Genomic DNA, 16,844 nt, shown 5'->3' with positions numbered 1-16,844 from the left:
AAAATTAACAGTGTTGTTAGTCAGGCTAGAGTGTAATCCTTCTTGGAGAGTAAAGTTTGTGACTTGAAGTATAGGTATGATAAAATCGTCCCTCACCCCTCCTTGGAGGTATGTTATGAAGAAGAAACAGAGGGATTCAACTGTCATACACCGAGCGAGGTGGCGCAGTGGTTAGACACTGGACTCGCATTCGGGAGGACGACGGTTCAATCCCGGGTCCGGCCATCCTGATTTAGGTTTTCCGTGACTTCCCTAAATCACTCCAGGCAAATGCCGGGATGGTTCCTCTGAAAGGGCACGGTCGACATCCTTCCCCATCCTTCCCTAATCCGATGAGACCGATGACTACGCTGTCTGGTCTCCCTCCCCAAACAATCAAACCAACCAAACCAACTGTCATACAGAGCTGATTAAGGAAATGGTTGCGAAAACACACTTGACCTCTTAGCCACAACCAATCCTGAGCAAATAGAGAGCATCATGACTCATACAGGGATTAGTGATCACAAGGTCGTTATAGCTGGGCTCAATACCGTTTCTTCCAAATCCACCAGAAACAAACGCAAAATAATTTTAATTAAAAAACGGATAAAGTGTCACTAGAAGCCTTCCTAAGAGACAATCTCCATTCCTTCCGAACTGACTATGCAAATGTAGACGAGATGTGGTTCAAATTCAAAGATATACACTCCTGGAAATGGAAAAAAGAACACATTGACACCGGTGTGTCAGACCCACCATACTTGCTCCGGACACTGCGAGAGGGCTGTACAAGCAATGATCACACGCACGGCACAGCGGACACACCAGGAACCGCGGTGTTGGCCGTCGAATGGCGCTAGCTGCGCAGCATTTGTGCACCGCCGCCGTCAGTGTCAGCCAGTTTGCCGTGGCATACGGAGCTCCATCGCAGTCTTTAACACTGGTAGCATGCCGCGACAGCGTGGACGTGAACCGTATGTGCAGTTGACGGACTTTGAGCGAGGGCGTATAGTGGGCATGCGGGAGGCCGGGTGGACGTACCGCCGAATTGCTCAACACGTGGGGCGTGAGGTCTCCACAGTACATCGATGTTGCCGCCAGTGGTCGGCGGAAGGTGCACGTGCCCGTCGACCAGGGACCGGACCGCAGCGACGCATGGATGCACGCCAAGACCGTAGGATCCTACGCGTTGCCGTAGGGGACCGCACCGCCACTTCCCAGCAAATTAGGGATACTTTTGCTCCTGGGGTATCGGCGAGGACCATTCGCAATCGTCTCCATGAAGCTGGGCTACGGTCCCGCACACCGTTAGGCCGTCTTCCGCTCACGCCCCAACATCGTGCAGCCCGCCTCCAGTGGTGTCGCGACAGGCGTGAATGGAGGGACGAATGGAGCCGTGTCGTCTTCAGCGATGAGAGTCGCTTCTACCTTGGTGCCAATGATGGTCGTATGCGTGTTTGGCGCCGTGCAGGTGAGCGCCACAATCAGGACTGCATACGACCGAGGCACACAGGGCCAACACCCGGCATCATGGTGTGGGGAGCGATCTCCTACACTGGCCGTACACCACTGGTGATCCTCGAGGGGACACTGAATAGTGCACGGTACATCCAAACCGTCATCGAACCCATCGTTCTACCATTCCTAGACCGGCAAGGGAACTTGCTGTTCCAACAGGACAATGCACGTCCGCATGTATCCCGTGCCACCCAACGTGCTCTAGAAGGTGTAAGTCAACTAACCTGGCCAGCAAGATCTCCGGATCTGTCCCCCATTGAGCATGTTTGGGACTGGATGAAGCGTCGTCTCACGCGGTCTGCACGTCCAGCACGAACGCTGGTCCAACTGAGGCGCCAGGTGGAAATGGCATGGCAAGCCGTTCCACAGGACTACATCCAGCATCTGTACGATCGTCTCCATGGGAGAATAGCAGCCTGCATTGCTGCGAAAGGTGGATATACACTGTACTAGTGCCGACATTGTGCATGCTCTGTTGCCTGTGTCTATGTGCCTGTGGTTCTGTCAGTGTGATCATGTGATGTATCTGACCCCAGGAATGTGACATAAAGTTTCCCCTTCCTGGGACAATGAATTCACGGTGTTCTTATTTCAATTTCCAGGAGTGTAGTAGCAACAGAACTGAGAGATTCATACCTCAAAAATTGTTAAGAGATGGAACTGATCCCCCATGGTACACAAAACAGTCCGAACGCTGTTGCAGAGGCAACGGAAAAAGCATGCGAAGTTCAGAAGAACGCGAAATCCCGAAGATTGGCTAAAATTTACAGACACGCGAAATTTGGCACGGACTTCAATGCGAGATGCCTTTAGTAGGTTCCACAACGAAACATTGTCTCGAAATCTGGTTGAAAATCAGAAGAAATTCTGGTTGTATGTAAAGTACACAAGTGGCAAGACGCAGTCAATACCTTCGCTGCGCAGTGCCGATGGTACTGTTACCGAAGACTGTGCCGCTAAAGCGGAGTTATTGAACGCAGTTTTCCGAAATTCCTTCTCCAGGGAAGACGAATTGAATACTCCAGAATTTGAAACACGAACAGCTGCTAGCCTGAGTTTCTTAGAAGTAGATACCTTAGGGATTGCGAAGCAACTCAAATCGCTTGATACGGGCAAGTCTTCAGGTCCAGATTGTATACTGATTAGGTTCCTTTCAGATTACGCTGATACAATAGCTCCCTACTTAGCAATCATATACAACCGCTCGCTCACCGATAGATCTGTACCTACAGATTGGAAAATTGCGCAGGTCGCACCAGTGTTTAAGAAGGGTAGTAGGAATAATGTATCGAACTACAGACCTATATCACTGACGTCGGTTTGCAGTAGGGTTTTGGAGCATATACTGTATTCAAACATTATGGATCACCTCGAAGGGAACGATCTATTGATACATAATCAGCATAGTTTCAGAAAACATCGTTCTTGTGCAACGCAGCTAGCTCTTTATTCGCACGAAATAATGGCCGCTATCGACAGTGGATCTCAAGTTGATTCCGTATTTCTAGATTTCCGGAAAGCTTTTGACACCGTTCCTCACAAGCGACTTCTAATCAAGCTGCGGGCCTATGGGGTATTATCGTCTCAGTTGTGCGACTGGATTCGTAATTTCCTGTCAGGAAGGTAGCAGTTCGTAGTAATAGATGGCAAATCATCGAGTAAAACTGAAGTGATATCAGGTGTTCCCCAGGGAAGCGTCCTGGGACCTCTGCTGTTCCTGATCTGTATAAATGACCTGAGTGACAATCTGAGCAGTTCTCTCAGGTTGTTCGCAGATGATGCTGTAATTTACCTTCTAGTAAGGTCATCCGAAGACCAGTATCAGTTGCTGTATGGTGTGGCGGGTGGCATTTGACGCTAAATAACGAAGAGTGTGAGGTGATCCACATGAGCTCCAAAAGAAACCCGTTGGAATTCGCTTACTCGATAAATAGTACAATTTTCAAGGCTGTCAATTCAACTAAGTACCTGGGTGTTAAAATTACGAACAACTTCAGTTGGAAAGACCACATGGATAATATTGTGGGGAAGGCGAGCCAAAGGTTGCGTTTCATTGGCACTTAGAAGATGCAACAAGTCCCCTAAAGAGAGAGCTTACACTACACTCGTTCGTCCTCTGTTAGAATATTGCTGCGCGGTGTGGGATCCTTACCAGGTGGGATTGACGGAGGACATCGATAGGGGGCCAAAAAGGGCAGCTCGTTTTGTATTATCACGCAATAGGGGAGAGAGTGTGGCAGATATGATGCGCGAGTTTGGATGGAAGTCATTAAAGCAAAGATGTTTTTCGTCGCAGCGAGATATATTTACGAAATTTCAGTCACCAACTTTCTCTTCCGAAGGCGAAAATATTTTGTTGAGCAGAACCTACATAGGTAGGAATGATCATCAAAATAAAATAAGAGAAATCAGAGCTCGAACAGAAAGGTTTAGGTGTTCGTTTTTCCCGCGCGCTGTTCGGGAGTGGAATGGTAGGGAGATAGTATGATTGTGGTTCGATGAACCCTCCGCCGAGCACTTAAATGTGAATTGAAGAGTAATCATGTAGATGTAGATGTAGATGTAGATGCATATCTAGATAATTAAAGACTGCTAAAAAATGAGCAGAGTGTAATTGACTATTTTCTTTTAGTTTTCTACTTATTTGTATGAGAAGCAGGCACGTGGGTTGCAAAAAAAGTGGAACAGAATCTGAACTGGGCTCTGTTGAGCAGATATGAAGCTAATTAAGAATAATTAGACTTTTCTTGGACATCCTTACAATGCTTTTGAAGAGTACTTCGAGGTATATTTTAAATACTTCATTTCCACAATATTACTTTGTTCGGTTTTGAGTATTTATCATCGTATAAATTTTTGTTCAACTTCTGACTGTGGTGCTAGCCCTTAGTTCAAATGGCTCTGAGCACTATGGGACTTAACTTCTGAGGTCATCAGTTCCTTAGACTTAGAAACTACTTAAACCTAACTAACCTAAGGACATCACACACATCCATGCCAGAGGCAGGATTCGAACCTGCGACCACAGCGGTCGCATGGTTGCAGACTGTAACGCCTAGAACCGCTCGGCCACTCTGGCCGGCTGGTCCTTAGTACTCAGAAGGAAAAAGAGTAGTGATGATCTACATCTATAACTACAGAGATACTCAACAATCCGCCATACGACTCGCGGCAGAGGATACACCGTACAACTACTCGTTCCCTTTCATGTTCCACTTTCAAATGGAGCTAGGGAAATACGACTGTCTGTATGCTTTCGCATGAGCTATGAGCCCTAATTTCTCGTATCTTATCTTTGTGATGCTTACGTGCCATGTATGCTGGAGGCAGTAGAATCGGTCTGCAGTCAGCTTCAAATGCCGCTTCTCTAAATTTTCACAGTAGTGTTCCTAGAAAAGAATGTCGCCTTCCCTCTATGGATTCCAATTTGAGTTCCTGGAGCATGTCCGTAAAACCTGCTTTTTGTTCGAATCTTCCAGGAACAAGCATAACAGACTGCCTCTGAATTGCTTCTTTGTCCTCCTTTAACGCGACCTGGTACGGACCCGAAACACTCAAGCAGTACTCAAAAATAAGTCGCACAAGCGTTCTACGAGGTGCATTCAAGTTCTAAGGCCTCCGATTTTTTTTCTAATTAACTACTCACTCGAAATCGATGAAACTGGCGTTACTTCTCGACGTAATCGCCCTGCACACGTACACATTTTTCACAACGCTGACGCCATGATTCCATGGCAGCGGCGAAGGCTTCTTTAGGAAACTGTTTTGACCACTGGAAAATCGCTGAGGCAATAGAAGCACGGCTGGTGAATGTGCGGCCACGGAGAGTGTCTTTCATTGTTGGAAAAAGCCAAAAGTCACTAGGAGCCAGGTCAGGTGAGTAGGGAGCATGAGGAATCACTTCAAAGTTGTTATCACGAAGAAACTGTTGCGTAACGTTAGCTCGATGTGCGGGTGCATTGTCTTGGTGAAACAGCACACGCGCAGCTCTTCCCGGACGTTTTTGTTGCAGTGCAGGAAGGAATTTGTTCTTCAAAACATTTTCGTAGGACGCACCTGTTACCGTAGTGCCCTTTGGAACGCAATGGGTAAGGATTACGCCCTCGCTGTCCCAGAACATGGACACCATCATTTTTCACCACTGGCGGTTACCCGAAATTTTTTTGGTGGCGGTGTATCTGTGTGCTTCCATTGAGCTGACTGGCGCTTTGTTTCTGGATTGAAAAATGGCATCCACGGCTCATCCATTGTCCCATTCATGCTGTCGTTGCGCGTCAACATTGCTTGGCAACATGCCACACGGGCAGCCATGTGGTCGTCCCTCAGCATTCGTGGCACCCACCTGGATGACACTTTTCGCATATTCAGGTCGTCATGGAGGATTGTGTTCACAGAACCCACAGAAATGCCAACTCTGGAGGCGATCTGTTCAACAGTCATTCGGCGATCCCCCAAAACAATTCTCTCCACTTTCTCGATCATGTCGTCAGACCGGCTTGTGCGAGCCCGAGGTTGTTTCGGTTTGTTGTCACACGATGTTCTGCCTTCATTAAACTGTCGCACCCACGAACGCACTTTCGACACATCCATAACTCCATCACCACATGTCTCCTTCAACTGTCGATGAATTTCAATTGGTTTCACACCACGCAAATTCAGAAAACGAATGATTGCACGCTGTTCAAGTAAGGAAAACGTCGCCATTTTAAGTATTTAAAACAGTTCTCATTCTCGCCGCTGGCGGTAAAATTCAATCTGCCGTACGGTTCTGCCATCTCTGGGACGTATTGACAATGAACGCGGCTTCATTTTAAAACAATGCGCATGTTTCTATCTCTTTCCAGTCCGGAGAAAAAAAATCGGAGGCCTTAGAACTTGAATGCACCTCGTATATGCGGTCTCCTTTACAGATGAACCACGCTTTCCCAGAATTCTCTCAATAAATCGAAGTCGATTATTCGCCTTCCCTACCATAATCCTCACATGCACGTTCCATTTAATATCACTTTGCAACGTTAGACTCGGATATTTAAACGACGTGACTATGTCAGGCGGGACACTAATAATGCTGTATCCGAACATTACGGGTTTGTTTTTCCTACTCATCCGCATTAATTTACATATTTCCACATTTACATCTATCTGCGATTCATCAAACCAACCAGAAATTTCGTCTAAGTCGTCTTGTATCTTCCTATAGTCACACAACTTCGACTCCTTACCGTACACTACAGCATCTTCAGCAAACAAAAACATATTGGTGCCCAACCTACCCGCCAACTCATTTATCTATATAGAGAAGAACAATGATCCAATCAAACTTCGCTGGGGTATTCCTGACTATATCCTTGCCTGTGATGAACACTCCCCGTCGAGAACAGCAAACTACGTTCTAGTCTTCGAGCCACTCACGTATCTCTGAACGTGTGGCATACCCTCATACCTGCAATGGGGCACCGCGTGAAGCACCTTCCGGAAATCTAGAAATATGAAATTTGTCTACTGCTTTTCATCCATAGTTCGCAGTATTTCATGTGAGTAAAGGGCAAGCTGTGTGTTGATCATCCTTGTTTGATGATTGGGGCCTTTGTAAGGGCCGGCCGGAGAGGCCGAGCGGTTCTAGGCTCTACAGTCTGGAGCCGTGCGACCGCTACCGTCGCAGGTTCGAATCTTGCCTCGGGCATGGATGTGTGTGATGTCCTTAGGTTAGTTGGGTTTAAGTAGTTCTAAGTTCTAGGGGACTGATGACCTCAGAAGTTAAGTCCCATAGTGCTCAGAGCCATTTTGAACCTTTGTAAGGAGTTGTTGAAGGTTTGGTGGCTGAGTTGCAGGACTACTTATTGAAAATTTTAGTTGGATTCGGATACTGAGATTACCCCTAGAGGTTGCTGTGAGAATGTCGGTGATTACCTCCTTCATTATAGGATGAAGAATCTTGAGGTTGTTCAGAGGGAAGTATGAAAGGCATGTTTTGGAAAAAGTCAAGAGAGAAGGGAAAAATAAGGTGAGGGCATCTCGTGCAGTGCTGCTATCAGAGAGATGATGATGTGTCTCATATTGACTGACTTAATATGTCTGTCGTCAGAGAGAAAGTGTTGGAGCTAGTGACATTACTGTTTTAACTCAGGAGGGCAATGATGTTGTAAATGAAGGATCAGTTCAATCTGGTGTTGCTCAGTCACTGGAATCGACTGCTATTTGTGATGTGTTGGCTGATACTACTGTAACTTCTACTGCTTGTACTGCTTGAAGTGAACAGCAGGATAATATTTCAGCTCCAGAGTATGTTTTTGACCCTAATTTGATATGTATTTTGTTGGCATCTGTGGGTAGAATAGAGACCAATAATAAAGATTTAGGAGCTAGTGTGACGGGAATCGATGAGAAACTACTGGCGACTAATAATGAATGAAGTAAGGATTTGTAAGAGAAAATGAAGACTAGTGTGAATCGACCTTATGACAAACTGGAGACTAGTAATTAAGAACTGAGTAATGGTTAACGAGAGAAAATAGGAACTTTTGTATAAGGGCTTGATGAGAAACTGAGGAAATAACTGAGACCAGTCGCAGTGCGTTAACTGAGAAGTTAGAGGTTAATGTTATTACTTTACGGGGAAACATACACAGCTTAGAGCAAGGACCTGAATCATTTAGTGGAGATGGTGCAGGAAAATTTAATATACCTAGTATACAGTTACATTCAGATTTTAATGAGAGGACTTCTACTGTCGAAAGCAGACGTGCCTCTGGTGAAGAGCGTTAGACCAGACAGCAAGAAGTTGTTAAAATTTGAAGCAGGAATGTGAGAGGAATAAAGCAGATTTATCAGACAGGTTTGACGCACTGACTAGTCAAGAAGTTATCACTCAGTTTAAAGAGAAAGTGACAAATAATACAACATTACTCCAGAAGTTAGAAAAGAATTTTGGGGATATGAAGATGAGTTCAGAGAAGGAGATATCAGAGACTAGGGAAGACATTAAACAAGTACTGGAGAATGTTGGTGACTGTCAACTTCTTTTGCACAGTTGGTGGTTAATTTTGAACAGAGTTCCAGTGGTATTGTATCTGTGCGCGTTGGTGTATCTGAAGAGGTGAGACCCCTGTTAAGGTTTAAAGAAAAGTAGATGGAGATTAATAGAAGAAGAAGGGAATTAGGTCAAAAACTAAAGAGAAAATATCTAAGATTGGCAAAAAGTTGCTGAAGGTCGTTGTCAGTAGAGTTCATTTGACTAATTTTAGTGAGGATTCAGGATATCAAGATGAGCCAAATACTGTCTCATTATAAAAGGAGGAGAACTCATCAATGACACTGTCGTGAACACGTAACTTGTCGAGACATGTCTGATTTTGGCTACCACCATTTTTTGCCCGTTAAAATGTTTCAAGTGTTCAGATATACGTCAAATGGTGTTTATTCCTGTGACTGGTTGGAGAAATTTGCGTTTTTACTCCCAGCAACTAGGCCCCAGGGCCATAAGACTGAATTGGTCTGTGGTTATTTGGAATGTTAGTCTGCTGCGTGCATGAATACCTCCGTTAAAAATAATGAATCTTATGACAGACCTAAACACTTGTTCTTGTCTGCATATTGTCTGAGGCAGTGCTAGACAGAGTCAATTGTGGTGTCCGGATGATGCAAAAGTTTAATCATTCTGGATTAATCAACACGGCAGGTTTCTCTAAAGGTGTGTTATCAAAAAAATAATGTATGTTCAACCCCTGCCAAGCTGTTTGACATTTGTCTCACGATACTCTCTTGAAGCATATGTGTAAAAGTGGTGATTACTACAAACTTTCTATGTCAAAGTTACAGGTTTTCTGCCAATTTCTTGTATTGTTATGAGGCTGGTGGTTGATACGATTTTAAAGGTTGATATTTTGTCGATGTACCAAACAGTGATGGATTTTGGTTTCAGCGAACTGTTACTGAAGTGTAATGGGTCTATGTTGAAGTATCATTTCCGATGAATGAGCAGTTAAGGAGAAGATTCGAACCATTGTCTTCATTTTCTCGCCAGATCTGAGTTTTATTTCGGGTCGATGGCTCCTGCACAGTGAGGATACTGGTAATGCCATTCTATTACTAGATTGCCAGAAATGTGTTTGTCGAAATCAAGAGATCAAAACAGCGTTGGAATTAGGCAGTTTAACCTAGTCAAAGAGGATATTTTCCGTTTTTAAGAAAAGAAAAGCAGATAATTCGCATTGGCTTGTATACATTTTGGACAAATTAGTCAACAAACAGATTTGGCACATTCATTTAAATTATGCCAAGTTCTGTGCTAAGAAAGCGTTGTATGAAATTCTTGAAACATGCTGTTTACTGAATAAGGAGAAAACTGATCACTGTGCCTTCTCACACACCATACCAAACGTTGTCTGTCCTCTTTGTGGCACCCTGTATACATCTCGTCCGTTATTCTTCTTCTTATTAGCGTATCGTTACACTGGAGGAAGTCGTTCAGTGCCCTGAAATGTTAACATGTGTCTGGTTATGGAGTCATATTTGAACGAGCCATGGTTTTGAATAGTTTGTATTACATGCAAAATTACCAGTAAGAACTTTCCAAATAGCTATGGCTGTGCGCAAGCCTTGTCAAAATGCAGAACCACTGATGGTATCTCATCATGCACCTTTATTTACCATCATCCTGTCGATATTATGAGAGCTTGCAACAGCCGATTTGTTTTACATGAAATATGGACAGCCTTCAGCTGTATAATGGAATGACGACAGTGGGAATTTGAGCCGGACCGGGACTCGCCGCTTATAGCGAGCGGTTGTCTCATCATTAGGCTATTAGAGCTCAACTCACGGCCAGGCCCTTACTTCCATATGTCGTCAACGGTGTGTCGACAGCCTGTACTCGTACGGCGGTCATTTTTATTCCCGTTCATGCCAGGCATTTTATATACAACTCGCTGGCTCGGTGTCGTCGGATAAATACGATCCTGTAGTCCCTGTGATATTCCGAATTACGATGCAATGTTCCTGTGGACAAGCATCCATAACGGATATAGGAGTACAGCTTGTCGACACATGTTTGACGTTATACGGAAATGTAGGTCTGACTGTGAGCAGTGCACAGATAGCTTAATGGTAGTTGCGACAACGCTGTGTCCCGGATAAGTTCCGCTTCGAATACCGGGCGGGAAGGTTTTTGTTTATTTTACTTGCCACAGCTACGCTTGTGTGAAGTTTTCCTCGTTAGTGTTCTGTCTGAGGAGTTAGTCGTAGCACCACCGCTCCGCCTTACTGTCTTTTTGTGTTCGTCTACTTGCAGCGGCGTTGGTCGCTCTGCTGTGGCTACTGTGGTTTACACGTGTATTCCACGAAAAGGTACTGTGAGTTTTACTTTCGATAGAACAGCTTGACACGTGCAGCCCGGGTGTGTAGAAATCCACTACTGGCTTGTCGATATAATTCGTGTGAACTCTGATCAGGTCCACACCGCTTATTTTGACGCAGAGAGTAAGTGTTTTACGTGAAATGTATGGATTCCCTTCACGCCGAAAGATTACTGTCGCGACATGGTTCTCACATCCCTTTCAAGCATTGCAAAAATAGTATGTTGTCACTCGCAGATGCTGAAATTGACTATACCAACGTTGGAGTGTTCAACCTCTCGCCGGAAGTTGATGACAACTTTCGAAAAGACATATTGACTCCCTACGGTAACGTGGAAAACGTCCGCCGTGATCGTTGGTCTACTCAACGGCGAGTACAGTCTTATAATGGAATTCGTTCCGTGGAAATGTATGTCAAACGCAATATTCCATCACATTTACAAGTGTGTGGTTACCGCGATCAGTATGTAGCCTTTGCTGGTCAAGAGTGAACATGCTTCCCGTGTAATGGAAGTTGACACGTTCCATCTAATTGCCCGAGGAGGATTTCAGTACTAAAGCCGTCATTAGTGCAGCGTCGCAAATTGGTGGTTTCTGATCTTGTTCCTTCCACACCCGATGTCTGACCTACTTCTCCTTCGGATCATAATGAGCAAAAAGTCAGTTCTGATAGTCGTACATATGAATATCCGCCTCTACCTCTTCGTTAGGTTAAGAATCCTATTGCCCCAGGATAGAACCTGTAATTGTAACAAACAAGCGACGTCGCACTAATTCTGCCCAAATTTCTTCCGCATCGGTTGTGCCCTCCGCCCCTCTCGATGCTACAATACCTCCCGTCCGTGGTGCGGTGAGTGGCGAAGAAGTTATCTCCAGCGTCCCTATTGCTCGCGAGGTAGTTCCTTCTGACATGCCTGTGTGTGGAGAGGGAGCGGAGTCGCCCCTTCATCTCTGTGTCCTCCGTTACAGTCTGAGACGATGCAATGTCCTCCTGCCCCTTCGTCTTCAGCTGCCGACGGTTTCCTGGTTTCCTGAATTTGCCGCCTTCAGCAACTCCCGAGCAGAATAAAATTGGCGACGCATTGGCTGTTCCAGAGAATGCTTCCGCATTAGTGACTGGAACTGAGTTACATGACTCTTGTTCTGAGGGCAGGAAGCTGTGCCTATTACTCCCCTCCCCCCTCCTGTCGCCTGCAGAGACCACCATGCCACGTAGCCAGCGGCAGAAACAGCGTATACAACAAGACCGTTCGGTGGTACGTAAGAAATCTAAGCATGCGATGACAGGGGTTCTGGTGCTTCGATGTCTGATTCATCTGTGAACAACACAATGGACCTTGACTCTCAGATGTCTACCTAATTCTGCTCGGTACGTCCCTGTATAGCTGTGATCAATGACCCAAACCTACACGTTCCTTTCCTTAAATGTTAATCATGTGGACTCAGAATTGAGATTGGCTTCGCTGCGGCAGTTCATTTGTGATTCATGTGCGAACATTGTCTTTTTACAGGTGTTATTTAGGCATAATTCTTACCTGGTTCTCATGTGATCTTTAATGTAGTACCCAAATATTCTACGGGGACCGCCTTATTCTTTCGCGAAGGCATTCCTATTGCTGAGGTGGATATGTTGGAGTCTGGCAAGGGCATAGGTTGTAAACTATTCAATCTTACCTTGGTTCTTTTATATGCTCCTTCTGACACTGGTCGTGCAGTGGTCGTTTGCGTTTTTATAAAGAGGATAATGTTTGAGTGTTGCGGAAGAATGATGCGGGTATTCTGTCGGGTGGTGATTTTAACTGTGTGTTGCGAACTGCAGATCAATCTCCAGATTTTAATTTTCGTCGTGAATTACATCAATTGGCCGACTCCTTACGCGTGAAGCACGTCTGGATGTATAAATACCTGACGTTACTAAAATGTACGCACTTTATTGCGTTTGTTGTAGCAGGTTAGATAGGTTTTACTTATCAGACTGCCTGTGCGACTGTATTCTTAATGTTGAAGTCATCCTAGCTTCCTTTACGGATCACTGTGCTGTGACCACAACCCTAAACCTAGAACGGCAACCCGCCAAATTGTTTCGCACTCCGTGCACGTTAAACGTCGCTCACCTACCTGACACCTCTCTCGATAACGTGGTGTGAGCTGTGTGGGAGCGTACTCTACCGCCCACTGGGAAGTACTCTTCCATCCGCGACTCGTGGACACAGGTGGCAAAACCGAGGCTCAGGCGAACTTGGATACTTTTCTGTGTTGCCAGAGCGCGAGACTTTCGGAGAACTGACGATTATTGCTATTCCATCCTGCGTGAACTTTATGATGCTGCGGATCACAATGGGACTGATGACCTCAGATGTTAAGTCCCATAGTGCTTAGAGCCATTTGAGCCATTTGAGCGGATCACTGCCCTCTGCGAATTGCGAATGTTAGGCCTTGTAAAGTCAAAATTGTTGACGTTGAAAAGAATACAAATGGATGGGTAGAAATTGTGGTCCAAGCCACATTCATTGGTAATTGAAGAATTCCTTATATCATTTCCTTCGGCATCAGACAGGTCGCCGACGCGCTTGTATTCATTCTCTCATGACAAATAATGGACGTATTGTATCGGAGTAAGCTGATACAGTGCCTGTCTTACACCAATACTATGTAGACATCTACGACATCGGTTAATGCAGTGCAACCGTTTACGACCCACTAGTCAGCATCTTGGATACGAAGTTACACCTGATCATAATGAAACGCTCTTAACTTGTTTTCAGCCTGAGGAAGTTTACAAACTTATTATGGTATCGCCTTCTCAAAAGTTTCCTGGACTGGATGGACTTCCCAAGGAATTTTACACGCGCTTTGGGGAGCTGTTGGGTGTTACCTTTGCGTCCCTTTTGAATAAATTGTTACTAGGTGGAGTAGCGCCTACCTCGTTCAAATTGGGGAAAATTGTTTTAATCCAGAAACACCCTGGACCGGCGTCCCCTGTTAGCTTTCGTCCAATTATTTTGTTAACCTTTGATTATAAGACTGTGGTGAGGGCAGTTAATAATAGAATGTCGGCTCTGATGGAGACGATTGTTGCAAAACATCTAATCTGCGTACCTTGCCGTATCATTCTTACACCTATCGTCGAGTGTCGTGACGTGGTTACAGTTTCTGCTGTAACGTTCGTCCCTTGTTCCCTTGCTTTCCTAGACTTTGATAAAGCATTTGATAGTGTTAATCGCGACTTTTTGCTTCGGATTATGTTCTACTGTTGACACACGCCGAGTGCTCAAATCTGTTCAAAGGTATTTCTACTTCAGTGGTTGTTAATGACCAACTAACGCCCCCGATAAATATTCGTCGGGGAGTGCCTCAATGAAGCCCGCTGTCAATGGGTTTGTTTCAGTTGTCTCTGGAGCCCCTACTTCGGATGCTAGCATCCCAGCTGAAAGGTAGGACGCCTTCCGGAGGGACTATAGCTGTTCGTGCATACGCGGATGACGTGATAGTTCTACTCCGAAATTCAGCGGAGATATGTCGACTGACGTCAGTAATCGATGATTATTGTCGGAATTCAGGTGCACTACTTAATGAAGATAAATGCGGGCTTCTTACTTTGCGAGGTTTTGATGCCGCAGTTGTTCCATAGCTTACTGCAGTGGATCGGCATACGTCTCACGGTATCATCATTGATCGTTGTCCACACAGAATGGCGACACTCAACTGAAAATCTGTTACGGAAAAAATTCAGGCAGCGATACTAGAAAGTGTGTGTTCAAATGAGTGTGAACTCGTAAGGGACCAAACTGCTGAGGTCACCGGTCCCTAGACTTACACACTGCTTAAACAAATTTAAAGTAACTTATGCTGAGAACAACACACACACCCATGCCCGAGGGAGGACTCGAATCGTCTGCGGGAGGGGCCGTGCAATCCGTGACATGGCGGCTCAAACCGCAGGGCCACTCCGCGCGGTACTAGAAAATGAAAGGCGTTCTCTTACTCAGCTCCACGAAGTCCCAATACTGGATACATATGTCTTATGCAAAGTTTATTACGTGGTCCAAGTTTATCCGCTTCTCTAGATGATGGTGAAGAAACCACAGCAATCGTCTGGTGGTTTCTTACGGGAAAGTCATACTTATCGCTTATGGTATGAGGTGGTCACGGAGCCTCATTTCTTGGGGGGGTTGGGCCTGGCTGATATACGAAGAAAGACGCAATTGTTATTACTGTTTTGATGATGACTCAAGAAAGTCACACATTCACGTCTCGTTTATTTCTCTGCGTTCGTCCTGCTAGTCTTCAACTCCCTAGTGATGTTGGTCGCATAAATTATAAGTTAAAACACATTCGTGAGGTCTGTCTTGCTGTGAGCTATGTAGGGGCTGAAATTTTATGGAGAGCTGTCCTAACCATGAAACTCCTACGGACTCGTGGGAAAGCAGTCCCTTGCCCGAATCTAGTTGAAGGAGAATCGCTGCACACAACGTGGATGACAATTTGGTGCAATATTAGTCTTCCGAATTTGCCGATGCGCTTAGCGTCCTCGTGGTATAAGGTAATAAATAACTTGATTCCAACGAACGAGCAACATTTCCTCATTGGGCTTAGCGACACGGACTTATATAGTCGTACGTCTACAGAAACCATACGACATCGCTTTACTTGTGGAGGTCATACGGCAAACTGGTCTTGAATTAGGATGCAGTTCCCCCGGGGGGCTCACGGCTCTTTCGTGAATTTGTGCATTGCACACACGGGGCCCCGAGCTATTGCAGCCAATTCTACCTTCCCTGGCTGCATTTGCTTCACCCTGCCCTCCCTCCCTATCCTCGCTCCTTCCCCGTTGCCCCCTCCTTCCCCTCTCTCAGTGTTCTGATTTATATCGACCTGGCTATCCACCTGGTTTCCTGTATTGATTGCAATTTTATTACTTTTGCCTGTTATTTCATCCTTTTTGGCTTTTAGGCCCCCAGTTGAAGTTTGACCTCCATTTCAAAATTCCCTGCCCCCTGTCCTTCTCCTCACCCTTCCTCGCTGCAGCCCCCTTCCACCCTGCTAGGTCACCAGCACGTGTAGCCAGTCATTGTGGTGCGGCTGTTATGTATCCATCTGGCCGAGCCCCCTGACAACACAGGGATCATATTATTGATACCTGAGCTGTTCCCTCCCCATGTATGCCAAGGAGTGTGTGCTTATCTGTTGGACCATCGGAACTTCCGGCAACGGCCGCCGTGCCAGACGGCCCTTGCTGTGGTTTTGGTGGCGTCCATGGTAAGAGCCCCTGGTCGGAGTGGATGGTATCAGGGCGGATGCTTCGTGCATGAAGGGTATCAAGCTGAAAAAATCTGACCATTCTCAAATGGCCGTCTCCTCGAATGGTGAAAGATCATTGAATGCTGACAACCTTCTCTTCCCTGGATACACCATGGGAGGTGCGCCAGGCTCGCCGTCTAGGGATGGAAAACTATCCCCATTACCTCGTCTGTACTAGGACGGATGGGGACACATTCGCCACCACAAAACCATTGTTTTTCGTGGAAAATATCGAGTACAAGTCTGGTGAAGTGGGGTCTCTTAGTAAGATTCGGTCGGGCTCCTTCAAAGATTCTTCTGCCACCAGTCCGCAGCTCTTCGCACCTTTGATCATCTTGGCAATGTCTCGGTGTCTATTAATCCTCATCAATCTCTGAATATGGTCCAGGGAGTGATTTTTGATAGGGACCTCATCCTGGAAACTGATGAGCAACTCTGGACTAATTTGGAGCGCTGTGGCATTCATTTTCTTCGACATGTGCAGGAGTGTAACAAAGACAACCGGACCGATACATGTGCCTTCATTCTGGCTTTCGAGGGGATACCCTTCCAGAGAAAGTCAAGGTAATGTGCTACAGATGTGACGTGAAGCCGTATATCCATCCACCTATGCGGTGCTTTTGGTGCTTGCATTTTGGGCATATGTCTTCCTGCTGTACGGCGGACCCTCTGTGTGGTGAGAATGGATAC

The sequence above is a fragment of the Schistocerca piceifrons genome, chromosome X, assembly GCF_021461385.2.
Source record: "Schistocerca piceifrons isolate TAMUIC-IGC-003096 chromosome X, iqSchPice1.1, whole genome shotgun sequence".
NCBI classification, from domain to species: Eukaryota; Metazoa; Arthropoda; class Insecta; order Orthoptera; family Acrididae; genus Schistocerca; species Schistocerca piceifrons.
The sequence above is the reverse complement of the archived record's forward strand: the minus strand, read 5'-3'. Positions refer to the sequence as shown.